This window comes from Schistocerca piceifrons, chromosome 3, assembly GCF_021461385.2.
Source record: "Schistocerca piceifrons isolate TAMUIC-IGC-003096 chromosome 3, iqSchPice1.1, whole genome shotgun sequence".
NCBI classification, from domain to species: domain Eukaryota; kingdom Metazoa; phylum Arthropoda; class Insecta; order Orthoptera; family Acrididae; genus Schistocerca; species Schistocerca piceifrons.
In genome coordinates this window covers 838599237-838614500 of record NC_060140.1, presented here as the reverse complement: position 1 = coordinate 838614500, position 15264 = coordinate 838599237, and positions in this window count along the sequence as shown.

Sequence of the window (15264 nt, the reverse complement as noted above, 5' to 3'; positions counted from 1 at the left end):
CACTATGTTCCACAGATCTGAAAATCTGAATGCCATATCCTGATATATGTATAGATTATGATTTGTATAGTAGATATTTTTCTTATGTCTTCTGTAATACGGGCTGTATCGGATACTTCTATATATCCATCTGCTATCCTGGGTATCATTTTGTACACCGTTTGGCAAATCTTATAGTCAGTCACAAAATATTGTAAACATTCTGTTTCCAAATTTTGCGAGGGGATATTGCAATGGGTCACCCTCCTGTAACATTACCTTTTTTATTGAAATAACTGATATCATGTATACTAACAATTCTTGTATAAGTTAACATTATATCAGCCGTCTAACTGAATGAACTTCGTATGATTTTCTATACAATGTGTTATGTTTCGGGCAAAATATGTAAGAAGAAATTAATTTGTTAGTACTCTATATGTACAGTTAAAATTACTCTTCTTTTAAAAATACCTGAAATTATGAAATTTCTGGTATTCTTAAAATTACTATTATTAATTGCACAATCTGATGATAGTTATGAAATTTATTTCTGGACTCACTTATAAAATAATGATCTAACTTGGTGACGATTCTTCTTCTGTCGAGAAAGTTTGTAAGCTCTTTTGCTTTGTAAACTCTTTGGAATATGGTGAATACCACAGAATGTTAGGTAGTGGTAGACATGCCTCTGGTGGAAATGCGCGTATTTGCTAATCTTGCCAACAACAATGTGAATTAGTGTTCTGAAATGGAGATTGTAAAGTCGGTGTGATTTAGAAGAATGGGGTAAAATAGAAAGATATTCACAGTGATAGGCAAATCATCAGTTATTCAGTTCAACAAGAACCCTTAATGTTATAAATATCACATCCACAAGAATGTACCCCTAGACACAACAAGAGTTGGAGACAGCAACAACAACAGCAAGATAATGAAGATAAGTAAAAAGTTTTGCTTTTGTATATCTTACGCCTCTCGAAGGTCTAGAAAATAATGCTCAGACTAAGAGGAATTTAATGGTGATGTGTGGGAGGGTAGGATTACACCATGCAGCCTGTGCCTGCTCCTGCTGCACTACCCTCTGGCACCCCCCCCTCACTGGTGCACCTGTTTTGACTGCACCCATTCCGGACATTAGCAGACTTCAATACGCGTCTGACCAGAAGCCAGACCATACTTCCACTTTTTCAGTCACTGATCTGATAATGAGCCTTGTGCGCTCAATCATGATTTCGCACCACAGGCTGGTACAGCTCTCCTGTCTCAGTGCATGTTGGTTGCTTCTTCGCCCACCTGTAGGACCACCCTTCCTGGGTTTCTCAAGCTGCCAGCCATGCAAAAAGACAATCCTAAGATGTGGTTTGCCCTAGTGGACAATAACCTCAATTGCCACGGTATCTTGGATGTCGACCACAGTGGTGGGGACAGAGCCCTCCCTGCTACCCCCACCATCACGCAGCCACAGCTGCATCCAGCCAGGCCAGTCCACCACCACTATGCCGATGTCTCCTGGTGGTCTCCAACCTGCACTGTTAGTGTCACCAACTCGACATGCACTGAATTCATATGAAGCCGTGCCCAATCGGTCCTCGAGCACTCAGCAACAACCTGGCCTATCCGCTGACACCACCTGCCTGCCCTCCTGCCCTACCTAGCCACACTGTTGGTTTCTTGCAAACTTTGGCACTGCTGCTCGCAACTGCAGGCCTCAATGCAGTCACCCAAATGCCAACAGTGGGCACATTTAGGCGCCACGGCCAACCCCGATGCCATATGCCACCTATCGGCCCGAGTCATGTGCAGCATTTGCCTCAGGCACACACTCACCGCCTCTACGAGCACAACATCCTGTCTGGTCTCGGCTTCCTTGTGGACACAGGAGCAGACGTCAGCATCGTCCCTGTCACTGCAATGCCTATTGATCCTTCTCCAGCTTTGTTACCTCTCATTGCTGCACACAGCTTAAATACAACCGTTCGTGGCTCTGTCAGGTTATCACTCTGTCTTTCCCACAGTAAGCTTTTTCCATGAACTCTTTACATGGTACAAATTGATGAACCCATCTTAGGGTTGGACTTCCTCCACCACTATGACCTCTCACCTGACCTTCAAGCCACCACACTTCGTCGCTCTCCAGGTGCTTTGATCTCCTGTGATGACAGCCACATGCCACACTCAGTACCTGTTCCTCTGCTCCTTCAACCCCACAACTGGTAATACTTGTGGAATGCTTGTCACTGCCCTTGCAGATCACAACCATGCTCTCTGAGCTCTTGTGTGAGTGCTCCCATACACCAGCCCTCCATGCACAAAACTCAGAGCTGCTCTCACGCATCACAGTGATGTCCCACAAACTGTCAAGTGTATTGGTGGACTTCTGTTGCCTCCCTGCCAAATCCTGGGCTTTTGAGTGCAATCTCGACCTGACAGTTGCGACCTGGACTGACACACCATTCCCTCCATCCACAGCAACTTCACGGACACCACTGCATGAGACCCAACAACTGCACCCGTTTCCACACGATGTGGATAACGACTGCAGCATTGTCCCTATTGCTAGCACACTGCCACACTCACCACCCCCCATCTCAGCATTCCTCATCCTTGATCTCCCAATATCAGCTTGCACATCACTTGCACTGCTGGCAGGCACATCCCCAGCTCCTGCGTGCCAACAATCTGTCTCCCATCAACACTATGTTTCATTGGCTACCAGTGAACTCCAGCTCACGCCACCTGACTCCCCCTCCCACTTCACCTGCTGCTTAGGCAGCATCGCCAGTGGCACCTGTCATAAAATAAATACCACAGATGTGGCTCCAGTTCAATATAAGGCTCGGTGCCTTAATGCATTCAAGATATGCTGCACTAAAGACATTGTCAAAGACTCACTCAGTGTGGGTTTGCTACAGCCTTCGGGTAGCAACTGGTCTTCACCAGTACACCACGTGTTAAGAAAATATGGTACATTATATGTGTAAAGTGATCACAAAACCCTAAATTCATGCACAATCATCGGTAAGTACCCTATTCCCCACACCAGGACTTCACACAGTTGCTACATGGTGCCCAAGTGTTTACAGTATTCGATTGCCATAAGGCATACCACCAAATTCCCATATACCCACCTAACATATCTAAGACTGCTGTCATTATGCTGTTCGGACTCTTCAAGCACCAATTTATGCCTTACACCCTTAAAAACGCCATCAAAATGTGGCAAAGTTTTATTGACTCAGTATTGTTTAACATTTCCTTTCCCTATGCACACCTCAATGATATTCTCATGTTCTCATCATCATTCAGTGAGCACCAGCAGCATCTTGAACCAGTTCACACAGCCTTCGAACTTAACTGCATTGAGAAGAATCATGAAAAGTCACAGCTTAATAGTGCCACTGTTACTTTTCTGGGTCATATTGTTTTGTCTCATGGCATGTGTCCCACTTCAGACCAAGTCTACCTCATTCTCGCCTGTCTCTCCCAGAAGATTATTCTGAATTAAGGCAGTTTCTACACCTCCACCATGCAGCTTCCATACTGGTACTTTGACTGATGCATTGGCTGGGAAGAATACATCAATACATCATGCAAACGGCATCTTCCTTGGACAAACAACACAATTGATGTGTTCAACAATCTAAAGACCGCAACCACACTTTCCAAGGCTTTTTTTAAAAAAAAAAAAAAAAAAAAAAAAAAAAAAAAACCTGGCAATGTCTCAGTGCAAGTGGTCAGTGTTTGATCAAGAACTTGTATGAAGTGATCATATACTTTGCTAATGATATCAAAGGGCATCCCTTCACTGTATACATGGACCATAAACCTCTTGCTGATACTATTTGCAACCCATCTCAGGATCTCCCTCCCCATAGGTTTCGCCACCTCTACTTCGTCTGTCAGTATTCCACAGACACACGATACATCCACAGGGCAGAGAATGTGGTGGTCAACTACCTCTCATGAGTCAGTATCATCATCAAGCCTATTGACCACGAAGATGTGGCATGCTGGCAGGCTGCTGACACATCAATCCATCAGCTATGCACTGACTGATCAAGTTCACTCATGTTTGAAACGTGCCACCTCTCCGGAGTGATGACACTGGTGCTCTGCAACACATTAACAGGCAGGCTCTGACCATTCATACCGACAAAAGTGCAACATAACATTTCTGATGCCTTACACAACTTTGCCCACCCAGGTAACCACCACACTGGTAACTGAATGTTACAGGGTGTCCGAAAAGTCTTTCCCTGATTACATAAATTGATAACTCAGGCTAGAAGGAAGATACAAATATGAAACGTGTGTCAAATTGTTTACAACTATCAAATTTTTTTTTGTTTTAGGTTTGCAGTATGTAAGTAGTGGATGAGATGCAGTGCCCAAGAAGCCATGTTAACCAATTAGGAGAAGGCACAGTGTGTCCTGTGGTACCATGGGACACAATCACCAACCACAGTGCAGAGACACTTCCAGACAACATTTGGAAGGAATCCACCTGATGTCAAGAGCATTAAAGCCTGGTATGAGAAGTTCAAGAACACAGGATCGGTTGCTGACCTTCTGAGGTCTGGTCGACCAAGAACCTCAGCAGACAGGGTGGAAGCTGTAAGGCAGTCTTTTCTGCGAAGTCCGAAGAAATCGATGCGCAGGGCCTCACATGAATTACAGATGCCAAAAGGCTCTCTCCATGACATTTTACCCAACGTTTATTTTTTCGTGCATACAAAGTGCAAATTGTTCAGGCCTTGTTGCCCAATGACAGTACACATTGATATGACTTTGCAGTCGAAATGCTATCATGTATTGAGGACGATGATGGTTATCTCAGACAAATTGCCTTTTCTGATGAAGTGACCTTTTTTGTCAGTGGAGTAGTGAATCGCCATAATGTGTGCATTTGGGGTTCACAACCCCCTGGCAAGGTGATGGAGTCCATCAGAGGCAGTCCAAAGGTGAATGTTTGGTGCGCACTATTGCACTATCGAATTATCAGGCCATTCTTCTTCACTGAGGCTACCATCACATCTGCAGTGTATCTGGACATGTTGCAACTGTATGCTGTTCCTCAGCGGCTTCAGTATCACCTTGATGTCTTGTTTCAGCAAGACGGTGCACTGCCTCATTGGGGTTTGGACATCCGTGCCTGTCTCGATATGGCCTTTCCTGGGCGTTGGATTGGTCATGATGGGCCAACGGTTTGGCCTCCAAGCTCTCCTGACGTAACCCCATTAGACTTCTTTTTATGGGGTTATGTCAAGGACGATTCCTACCGAACACGTGTACCAGATCTTGAAACACTGCAGCAACGGATAAACACAGTCGTTGAATCGATCCCTCCAGTGATGATGGCTAATGTGTGGGTGGAAATTGAATATCACCTAGATGTGCTACGTGCTACCAAGGGTGCTCATGTGGAAATTTACTGATGTGTGAAAAAAACTTTGATAGTTTATAAACAATTAGACAGCAGTTTCATATTTGTATCTTACTTCTAGCCTGAATTATCAATTTATGTAATCAGGGAAAGACTTTTCGGACACCCTGTACATCTGGCCAGGAGTCAAGCACAACTGCTGCATGTGGGCAGGGGTGTGCACCTCCTGCCAACATGGCAAGGTAGGCAGATATGCCTTGCCCTTCATCGGCACCTTTGCCATGCCTACCAGCAGGATGAGGCCCATCCATGTTGATCTTGTGAGTCCGTTCCCCCCGTCCGAGGGTTTCAAATACATACTGTCTATGATTGACTGGAGCACCCAGTGGGTTGAAGTGGTTCCTCTGGACAACATCACAGCTGAAACCATTGCCCACACGTTCAACACATGGATCTTCTGATCTGGCTGCCCTTCATGCCTGATGACAGACCATGGCCACCAGTTCACGTCTAATGTGTTTGACCTGCTGTGTGCTCTGTGTGGCGTTTTGAAATTCCACACTGTGCTCTACCACCTGCAAAGAAATGGCCTGATTGAATGCTGGCAAATGACACTGAAGGGTGGTGCACTCATGTGCCGTGGCAGACTCTGGTATGAGGCACTTCCCAGGATACTTCTTGGCATACATGTGGCGCACATGGTGGATCTGGATGCATCACTCGCAGAAACCGTGTATGGCCAGCCACTAATCCTGCCCGCTGAGTTCATGGATGATGTCCCACATCCCTCTCAAGACTCGCTACCTGCCCTGGTTGAGTATGACCACAAGCACATCTCTAACCTTCGAACACCATCACCTAAACCTCACAAGAAACCACACATGTTCCTCCATATGGAATTGGAAACATGCTGCTTTGTCATGTTATGAGATGATTTTGTACGTGTAGCTCTTCAGCACCCCCTATTTGGGGCCACATAAAGTGCTCACATGCGGCACCAATACTATGCGCATCATGCTCAACAGCAAATCTCAAATAGTATCGGTGCACTGTGTAAAACTTGCTTGGACCCTCAAAGAATATAACCATGAAATATGTCTAAAATACAAAAATAGTTATGTTTTTCATAAAATAATTAATCTTATGTTAGTTTCATTCATTATTTCTGCTTATAAAACATGAGATCATTTTGGATACAACATCATAATTATAGTAAATTCAGAATTACAATTTTGATTCCACTGGAACATGTTGTGAACTAATATGTTTTGAATTCTCCAATATGTGACAAAAAACATATACTGACCTGTTCCTTAATACAGAGCACTGAAACTGTAGTAAATATTTTGACTGAGGCTACAAGATATGCAGCATCTCATAATCCTTTTACTGATTTGGAAAGTCTGGTTGTAATTCAGTTTTTTTTTATTTAATTCTAATATTATTGCTGCTTGAACCAGTTCCATTTCTTTCTGTAGAACTATGTAATAGGTCTAAGTTTTGATATTACTTATTTGTTATTCATACATGTGTGATAACAGTAGCCAAAAATGCATCACCAAAAATAAGCACCATCAGTTTTCAAGCAAGTTGTAGTACAACATCTAGCATTAAATTTATGCTGACATTTGTTAGGCTGTTTTACATTCCTGGTGCATTTTCCATGGTTGTCCATTTTTAGAGTGCTAGATTTTCTTAAATTATTTGCTGAAAGATATTTATTTAGTGAATGGTAATGTTTACTCAATAGTCAGTCCACAATTCATACCCATAATCTGTAACTTTTCTTCTTGTCGATTCAGAATTGTTCCTTTCCTTCCATTCATCATCAATGTATGTGAGGGAATATGGAATAGTTGTAGGTAAACAACTAGAATTCTCTCTGATACAGATTTATTCACACTTAGCTTCTACACAGATACAAGTCCAGAGGCTAACTGCCGTTAGCGTCCAACATCCTGCCCAAAGCCCTCTCCTCAAAGATAGCACACTTACGCACTGAACAAATATCAATATTTATGGCACTCTACGCCACATAGCGCCCCCCCCCCCCCCCCCCCCCCCCGCACAGTATGGAGTACTTCCCTGTGAATGGGGAGGGGGGTGAGAAGTTAGGAAGGAAACGTACAGTTCTTCTGCGTCAGGCAGAAGCGGTCGACTGGTAGGAGACCGGGTGGTGAAACCCGGTACATCGACAGTGAAGTCAGCAAGCGACGCCGGCGGCTGAAGACGACGTCCCGTCCTGGAGTGGAGGTGTAGCACTTCGTCAGCAGGCAGGCGGAGAATCATCTTGCCAGAAGGCCTAACAAAGGCACGCAAATTGCCACACGCAGCACTTCTGCTCAATTTAAAGCGGCGCACCACACGAGGTTCTGCACTTCCTCCCTCAACATTGTCACACAAGAGCACCACACACACCATATCGCCATCTATGACAACAGATAATTTATGTATGTCATCAGGGTGTACATGTGTTGTGAATTCTTGGGTAGCACCCATACGAGCAATGGTAGGGAGGCAGGGAGGTGTGGGAAAGCCATGGCAGGAGGAAGCATCTGCTAAGAGGGGGGTGGCAGGTGCACTGGACTGCGCAGAAGACAACCTCGGGTAATCAGCTGACAGACGAGGGAGCGTGACCGAAGGCAATGAGGAGCCAGCATGGATTGAACGGCATGACAACGAGCTGTCACACGAAGATGGTAACACAATGGTAGAATCTGAGTGGTTGGCAGTTGGACTGTGAGGGCTGTGAGGAGTGAAGCCCCGAAAAGATTGGCCACTCGAATTAGATGAACGCGGAGAAGGAGCAGTGCTCGGCAGAGAAGCACGCTGTGGAGAATCAATACCCGAATGCACGGTATGGGAAGATGGATGGCCGCTCGAAGCAGGAGTGGGAGAAATAGAGGCAGAATCAGGGAGGTTCACCTAAGGCTCAATGAAAGCTGGTTTCACTCAGTTGAGTGAGACCGTGGTTACAGAGTCTTTTATGAGGAGATCCATGTTATTCTCAGAGCATTTGACGACCTTGGAAGGACCTGTGTAGGGTGACTGAAGAGGGGCTTTGATTGAGTCCTCTCTGAGAAACACTTACTCACAAGAGTCTAGCGTGATTGGTACGTACACGCGCGGAGGTGTATGAGCAGCCGGAGGTGGCGGCTGAATTTTGCTGCAGTGCAAGCGCACCCGCTCGAGAAGTGAAGGGAGTTCAGAGGGCCGTGGAAGTGGGGTGGGAGTGACTAATTCTCCAGGCAAAACCAGAGGTTGGCCATACACAAACTCGGCTATGGAACCCTTGAGGTCTTCGTTGAAAGTCGCACGAAGGCCAAGAAGCACGAAAGGCAGTGCCTCTGTCCATAGTGAGTCATGGCAACACAGGGCAGACTTTAAGGTGCAATGCCATCGCTCGACAAGCCCATGCAGAAATATGAATTTTGACAGTACCAAACATTTTACATAAGGCGGAGAAAACTGAAGACTCGAATTTTTGCCCCTGGTCAGTGGTGAGGTAAACAGGTGAGCCAAATCTAGAGATCCACGAATCTAAGAATGCTCGACTTACTGTCTCAGAGGTAATGTTCAGAATAGGCACAGCCGCAGCCCACCGAGTCATCCTGTCAATACCGTAAACAAGTAACGGAAACCCTCGGAGGGGGGCAAAGGGCCTATGAGGTCTACATGAACATGGTGAAACTGGCCTGGCAGTTGGGCAAAACAGCCAAGGGGTGGGGAAGCGTGCCTGGAAACATTGTTCTGTTGACACAACACGCATGCCCTGGCCCAAGACTGACAGTCATGGCACATGTCTCTCCAGACAAACCATTCAGATACCAGATGGGTGGAAGCTTTGACACTGGGGTGTGCTAATGTATGTAATTTGCCAAAGACCTGGCGTTGAAGGGGCTTAGGAATGAATGGCCGCAATGTACCAGTCGATTCATCACACCACACTAAGTCAGATATGCCAGGGAAAGTAGAGCGTACAGGTTGGAGAGAGGAGCTGTGGTCCGAAATTAACTGCATGGTATCGGGGTCTGCTGATTGCAGCCGAGTTAGATCCGTTAAGTCAATTAAGGTTGTGACAGCACCAACTCGCGAGAGAAAATCAGCAACCACATTGTCCGCTCCTCAGATGTAGCGAATGTCATTTGTAAATTGCAAGATGTAATCGATGTGACGAAAGCGTAGTGGGGGCGGATCAGCCGCAGGATTTTTTATGGCAGGAACCAACGGCTTGTGATCAGTGAGCACATAGAAATCTCGTCCCTCAACATCAGTTCTGAAGTGTCTTATGGCCTTGTAAACCGCTAGTAATTCTCTGTCGAATGCTGAGTATTTCTTCTGCGCATTGTTTAGCTTTTTTGAGAAAAACTGCAGGGGGGTCATAACATCGTTATATGTCTGACTCAGTACTGTGCCGATAGCATTGTCACTAGCGTCAGTAGTGATACACATTGTGGCGTCCGCATGTGGGTGAGCAATAGTGACAGCGGAGGCCAACAGCTGTTTGAGTTCATTAAATGCCTTGTCCATGTCTGGTGTCCATGGGACCTGGCGGGTGCCAGAAGTTTGTGGGCCAGCGAGAGCATCTGTGAGAGGAGCCTGCACCGCAGAAGCGGCTGGCAAATGTTTTCGGTAATAATTAACTGTTCCGATGAACCTGCATAATTCCCTATAGGTCTGAGGGCGTAGCATCTCGAGAACAGGCTTGATCTTGTCCTGCGGTGGTGTCAGACCGTCCGATGACACAGCATAACTTAGGAATGTGACGGATGACTGGTGCAATTGGTTCTTTTTATTGTTCAGTTCAATACCAGCGGCTGCTAAAATATCTGTCATGACTTGAACATGCTCCTCACTCTGTTGCAAAGTAGAAGCAAAAATCAATATGTCGTCCATGTATACGAAACAAAAGTCCAGATGGGATAAAGTTTGATTGATGAAACGCTGCCACGTTTGTATTGGAACAGCCCAAAGGGAGTGGTTATGGCAGTCTTTTCAATATCCTCCGGAGCCATAGGAATCTGACAAAATGCGTGCTTACAGTCCAAAACAGAGAAGTACTTTGCACCTGCGAGCACATGATTGAAGTCTGCAATGTGTGGGACCGGATATTTATCAATGATTGTGCGGGCATTTAAACACCTATAGTCTCTGACCATACGCCAAGTACCGTCTTTCTTTTGGTCAAACGGGATAGGACTAGCCCAGCAACTGGAAGGAGGTTCAATTATTCCCTTTTGTAATAGATCATCTAATTGTTCTTTTGCAATTTTCATAAATTCCGGCTTGAGATGGCGTGGGCATTGCGATATGGGCGGCCCATCGGTTAGATGTAACCAATGAACTGTGCCATTAGTGACTACTGCAATACGTGGCACAGCACGACAGTCAGATGTCCGTGAAGCAGAGCAGGCAGTGGCGGACGGGCAAAGCTGTGGCACTGAGGGCACGGAAGTACAGGTGTGCCAACCGCTCGTAGGCTGCGTAAAGGCCGCACGCGTGTTAACATGGCTGAGGTTGGTACACTGGTTCTTGGTAGCGGGCCATGCCGCTACAAGCACTGTAGGCACGAGTGGGTGTGGCCGAACAGCAGATGGCCGTAGTTCATTGCCACGAGCTTGGGAAGTTAATTGTCCATTCGGAACGCAAGGAGCACGAGCACTCGGGCATACACTATCATTACAAAAGGGGGTGCTGACACAGTTTACAGAGTTCACAACATTGTCGTTAACGTGCGTGGGCACGGGAACACCAGATTGGCATGGACTGACCTTGTCTGTAGCTGATGAGTCGTCTCCTTGTAGTGCCGCAAGGCGTTGTTGTGTGGAGGCCAACTCGTGGTGTATGTTGCGGGGATGCAGGAGCATTTCCGTACGTTCCATCCGCAACTTTGAAGACTTGGCGCACTCCACTAGCCACTTGTTTGTCCAAGATTGCAGCTCCAAGGATAGGTTTACACACTTCTTAGCACAGCACACATCTTTGGTGTTTGCCGAACTATCACTCGGCGGAGCTAAAGGAGTATGTTTGTTAAGGGAAAGGGGGAAGGGGGGGGGTAAAACACAGTATTTTGCACAAAATCTAGTGACAACTGATAGTGCTTGAGGAAATCAATTCCGAGAATAGGTTCTTCAATTGTTGACACTAGAAATGTCCACTCCAGCTTGCACTCGGGCGAAAGTTTCACTGTATACAAAGTGGAACCCAAACACTGTAGGGTAGACAAGTTCATTGCATGAAGTACTGTTTTGTGTGGTTGCACTTTATTGGTTGCTAGGCGAACCGGCAGCAAAGAGATGTCTGCGCCAGTGTCTACCAGAAAACATACACCTGATCGTAAATCGCGAACATAGACACGACCACACTTACTGTTGTTGTCCAAAACGGAGTGCAACGTGGGATGGTGCCCGTTGTTTACATAGCAGGAGGTGGCACCATAGCCTACCTGCGGTTGGAGTTTGGGTAAGAACACGGTGACTGGCATTTGCGAGCTTGCTCCCCGAATCTTGCGTGGAAGAAACAGTAAGGTTGGGTGGGCCTGTGCTGCTGTGGGTGGTTGCTAGGTGACGGAGTATGTGCCCCAGAGTCTTCCACAGAGGCTGATGCACTGTCGTTGCGGGGAGTTGAAGGTGCAGGCAGGGCGGCTAGTTTAACAAACTTGTTATTAGCAGCACCAGACAAAGGCGTGGCATCAGAAAGCATCTTAGTGTGGTCATGTCCAGAATGCAGTGCATGGAGCTCACGTTGCCTGGCAGAGTATGCTCTGTCGGCAGCACGTAAACGTTCATTTACTGGCCTATCTTCATACGCAGAGATTGCAGTCTGGACTGGCAAAGGCAGCTTTTCAGTCCAGATTTCTGCGAGCGTGTCATCAGGCACAACTTGCTCATTGACGAGAAGACAGATGCACTGCCACAGCTGGGACGGAGACCTGTCGCCGAGACACTCTTCGTAGATGAGCTGTCGCACATTTTCTCTCCTGGTTTTAGAGACGCGCTCCAGTATCGTCTGTTTCGCCACAGCATACTTCCCTGCCAGGGGGGGGTGCTTTGACCAGATCGTAAATTAAATCGACGAGGTCGTGAAGATGGTTGAAGATGGTTCATGAGGCAGGCGAAGCGTGCGTCGTCATCCAAAGCACAGACGTTGAATGTTTGCTCAACCAGGTTAAACCAGAACTCTGGGTGAGCGGGTTTGAAGTCTGGTAGTTTCGGCAGATTCGGCACTGCAGTCACTGCGGAGGTGTGCCTATTACTTCGGACGGAAGTAGAGCATGCAGAAGATAGTGAGTCCGAATTATTGGCGTCCTGTAATTGGGGAATCGCGAAATTAATTTGACGCCGGGGGGTGGCTGAGAAGCGACGGACGGTCGAACGGTGTGAGGGTCATAGTCAAAATGTGCATTCTCATTGACGTGGTAGCTCGAAGAGAAGCCACAAGTACTTAAGTACGCCGGTGAATGTCCGTTATGCACACAGTATTCACTCAACTGTGAGTGGTGAGGCTGGTTGTAGATGTCGGAGTAATTACTGTCCAGCACAGAATTGTTGACTTGATTATAAGCAACACAAGGATCCCACACACGTCCACTAGGATGCACACTCGGTGTGGTATTTTCTGTTTGGCAAACATTGAACACCTGTTGACTAGCTGGCGCAGAAGGATACACACATGGCGGGAACTGATTCAAGTTTGAATTTACTACTGGATTTTCCAAAGTAGCAAAACCTCGCTCGACGCCACAAACTGTATTGAATTGTGCGTTCGACACAGGAGTAGGAATGTTCCAACCAACACTCTGTGGAGAACACGTGGGAAGGTCTAGGCTAACAAAGCCAGAGTCCACGACCGTTGGCAGTTGGAAGAAACTGGCGGCACTCAATGAATTCCACTGCATGTTCTGGCTGAAGGATTCCAAAGATTCTTGCGGCATGTCCACTATGACGGCAGGAGTGCTGGAGAGATGTTGCTGAAATCCGGGTGGCGGTGAGTGCTGAAAGGCCATTGTCTGGAGCTGAACAAAGGCCCTCGCGATCGTGGAGAAACCCAACGCGGTAGGCGCGTAAATAACCTTCAGGCGATAACTCGGACGCGTATTACACAAAAAACGGGGTCACCAGTGAGGGAATATGGAATAGTTGTAGGTAAACAACTAGAATCCTTTCTGATACAGATTTATTCACACTTAGCTTCTACACAGATACAAGTCCGGAGGCTAACTGCCGCTAGTGTCCAACATCCTGCCCAAAGCCCTCTCCTCAAAGATAGCACACTTATGCACTGAACAAATATCGATATTTATGGCGCTCTACGCCACATATGTACCACTTCTTCTTTTGTTTCATAGATGTAACCCAGTGAATTGTTGTCAAAAAATGCTCTTGTGCTCCACTTCTCCTTGTTTTGGTGGCTAGAAAATTCTTGCTTCTATTTTGTCACAAATGTTACTAACAGTTAGTGTAACACATGGAAACAGTAATTTGTGCATCTTTTCTTATATAATATTTCTTGACTTTTATTGTATTCTTGAAGTTCTATTGCTCAGTGAGGTTTATGGAGCACAATGTCAGAGTGAATAACAAGTAAATAGCTGGCTGTGGTTAACTGATATGTCAAAGATGAAACTTATATAAGATATGGCTGAGATAAATCAGTCTAACAATGAAGATTATTATAAAAGAAAAGAAGTGAAAATAACAACAAATGAAAAAATTCATGATGTTTGAAATAGTTACAGGTGGCTTAAAGAGGTTCCTGTTTCAACAGGCACCCATATTCTCAAACAATATTTTAATCAGCACATGGCACTGAACATGTTCCTTTATTGTTTTATGTGGTGCATAGGACATTACATAGGTGCACACAAACTTGTTCATCATGAGAGCAGAGGATATCAGTCATCTGCAATTTTAATTGCACTGGTGTTAATTGGAATAGATATGTAGTCCACGGTACCAAGTAGGATACAAGAAGTACAGAGTGATTTACAGATGAAGAAATGAAATATGCATTCCATTTGCACACCAGCGACCATGGTGCAAGAAGCAAAGGATGTCTTAATGAGTAACACCAGAATGACCACCCGAGGCACTACACCTTCTTTAGTCAACAAAATTACACAATCGGTGAGAATCAATCTATGACAGCACAAAATAATTACAAATGGAAGCCAGAGGCCAATCCAGCCATCCCCTGTGGATATACTGCCACACCTGGCAGAGAACAAGATCCGAGCTGACTGCTTGAGTAATGCCTGACCTCGTAATATGGAACTCATACACAATCCACTGACCTTCTTAGTTGAGGTAAAAATAAAGGATTTCTTTCCAATTGAAGCTGGTATTGGCACTCATAGCGAGACATGAGACTGCATCTGCATCGTGTGGAAGCAAATTCATAATGATAACAACTGAAGAACAGTGAGTAACGTAGTAAGTTATTACAAGATAACATTCATTGTAGTGAAGCATGCAGCTGTGCAGCCCGGTGGCTGCAGGATGGTGTCCTCACTATGACTCACAGCGCAGCTGACACTATTAGCCGTGAGAATGGTCTCAAGTAATATCTAGTCAGAACGCAAATTCATACCCCCTACGAATCTAAATAAACCATAGTAATTATCAACCAATTTTGTTCAAACTTGGTATACCATTTTCTGTTATTAAGAAAAGAATCCTGTCAAAATTTCAGATTTTTATCTCATATAGTTCCGGAGATTGAGAAAATAACTTAAATGTCCAAAAACCGACACTTATGTTTCAAAACTCAGTTAGGAACAATAGCAGTTTGTTTTTTATTATCATCTAAAGTCATACCAGAATTCTCAATATATAAAATCACTTAATTGGATTTTTTCTTTTCAAAACTTTAATTACACTGCAATTTTGTAGTGTAAAAAT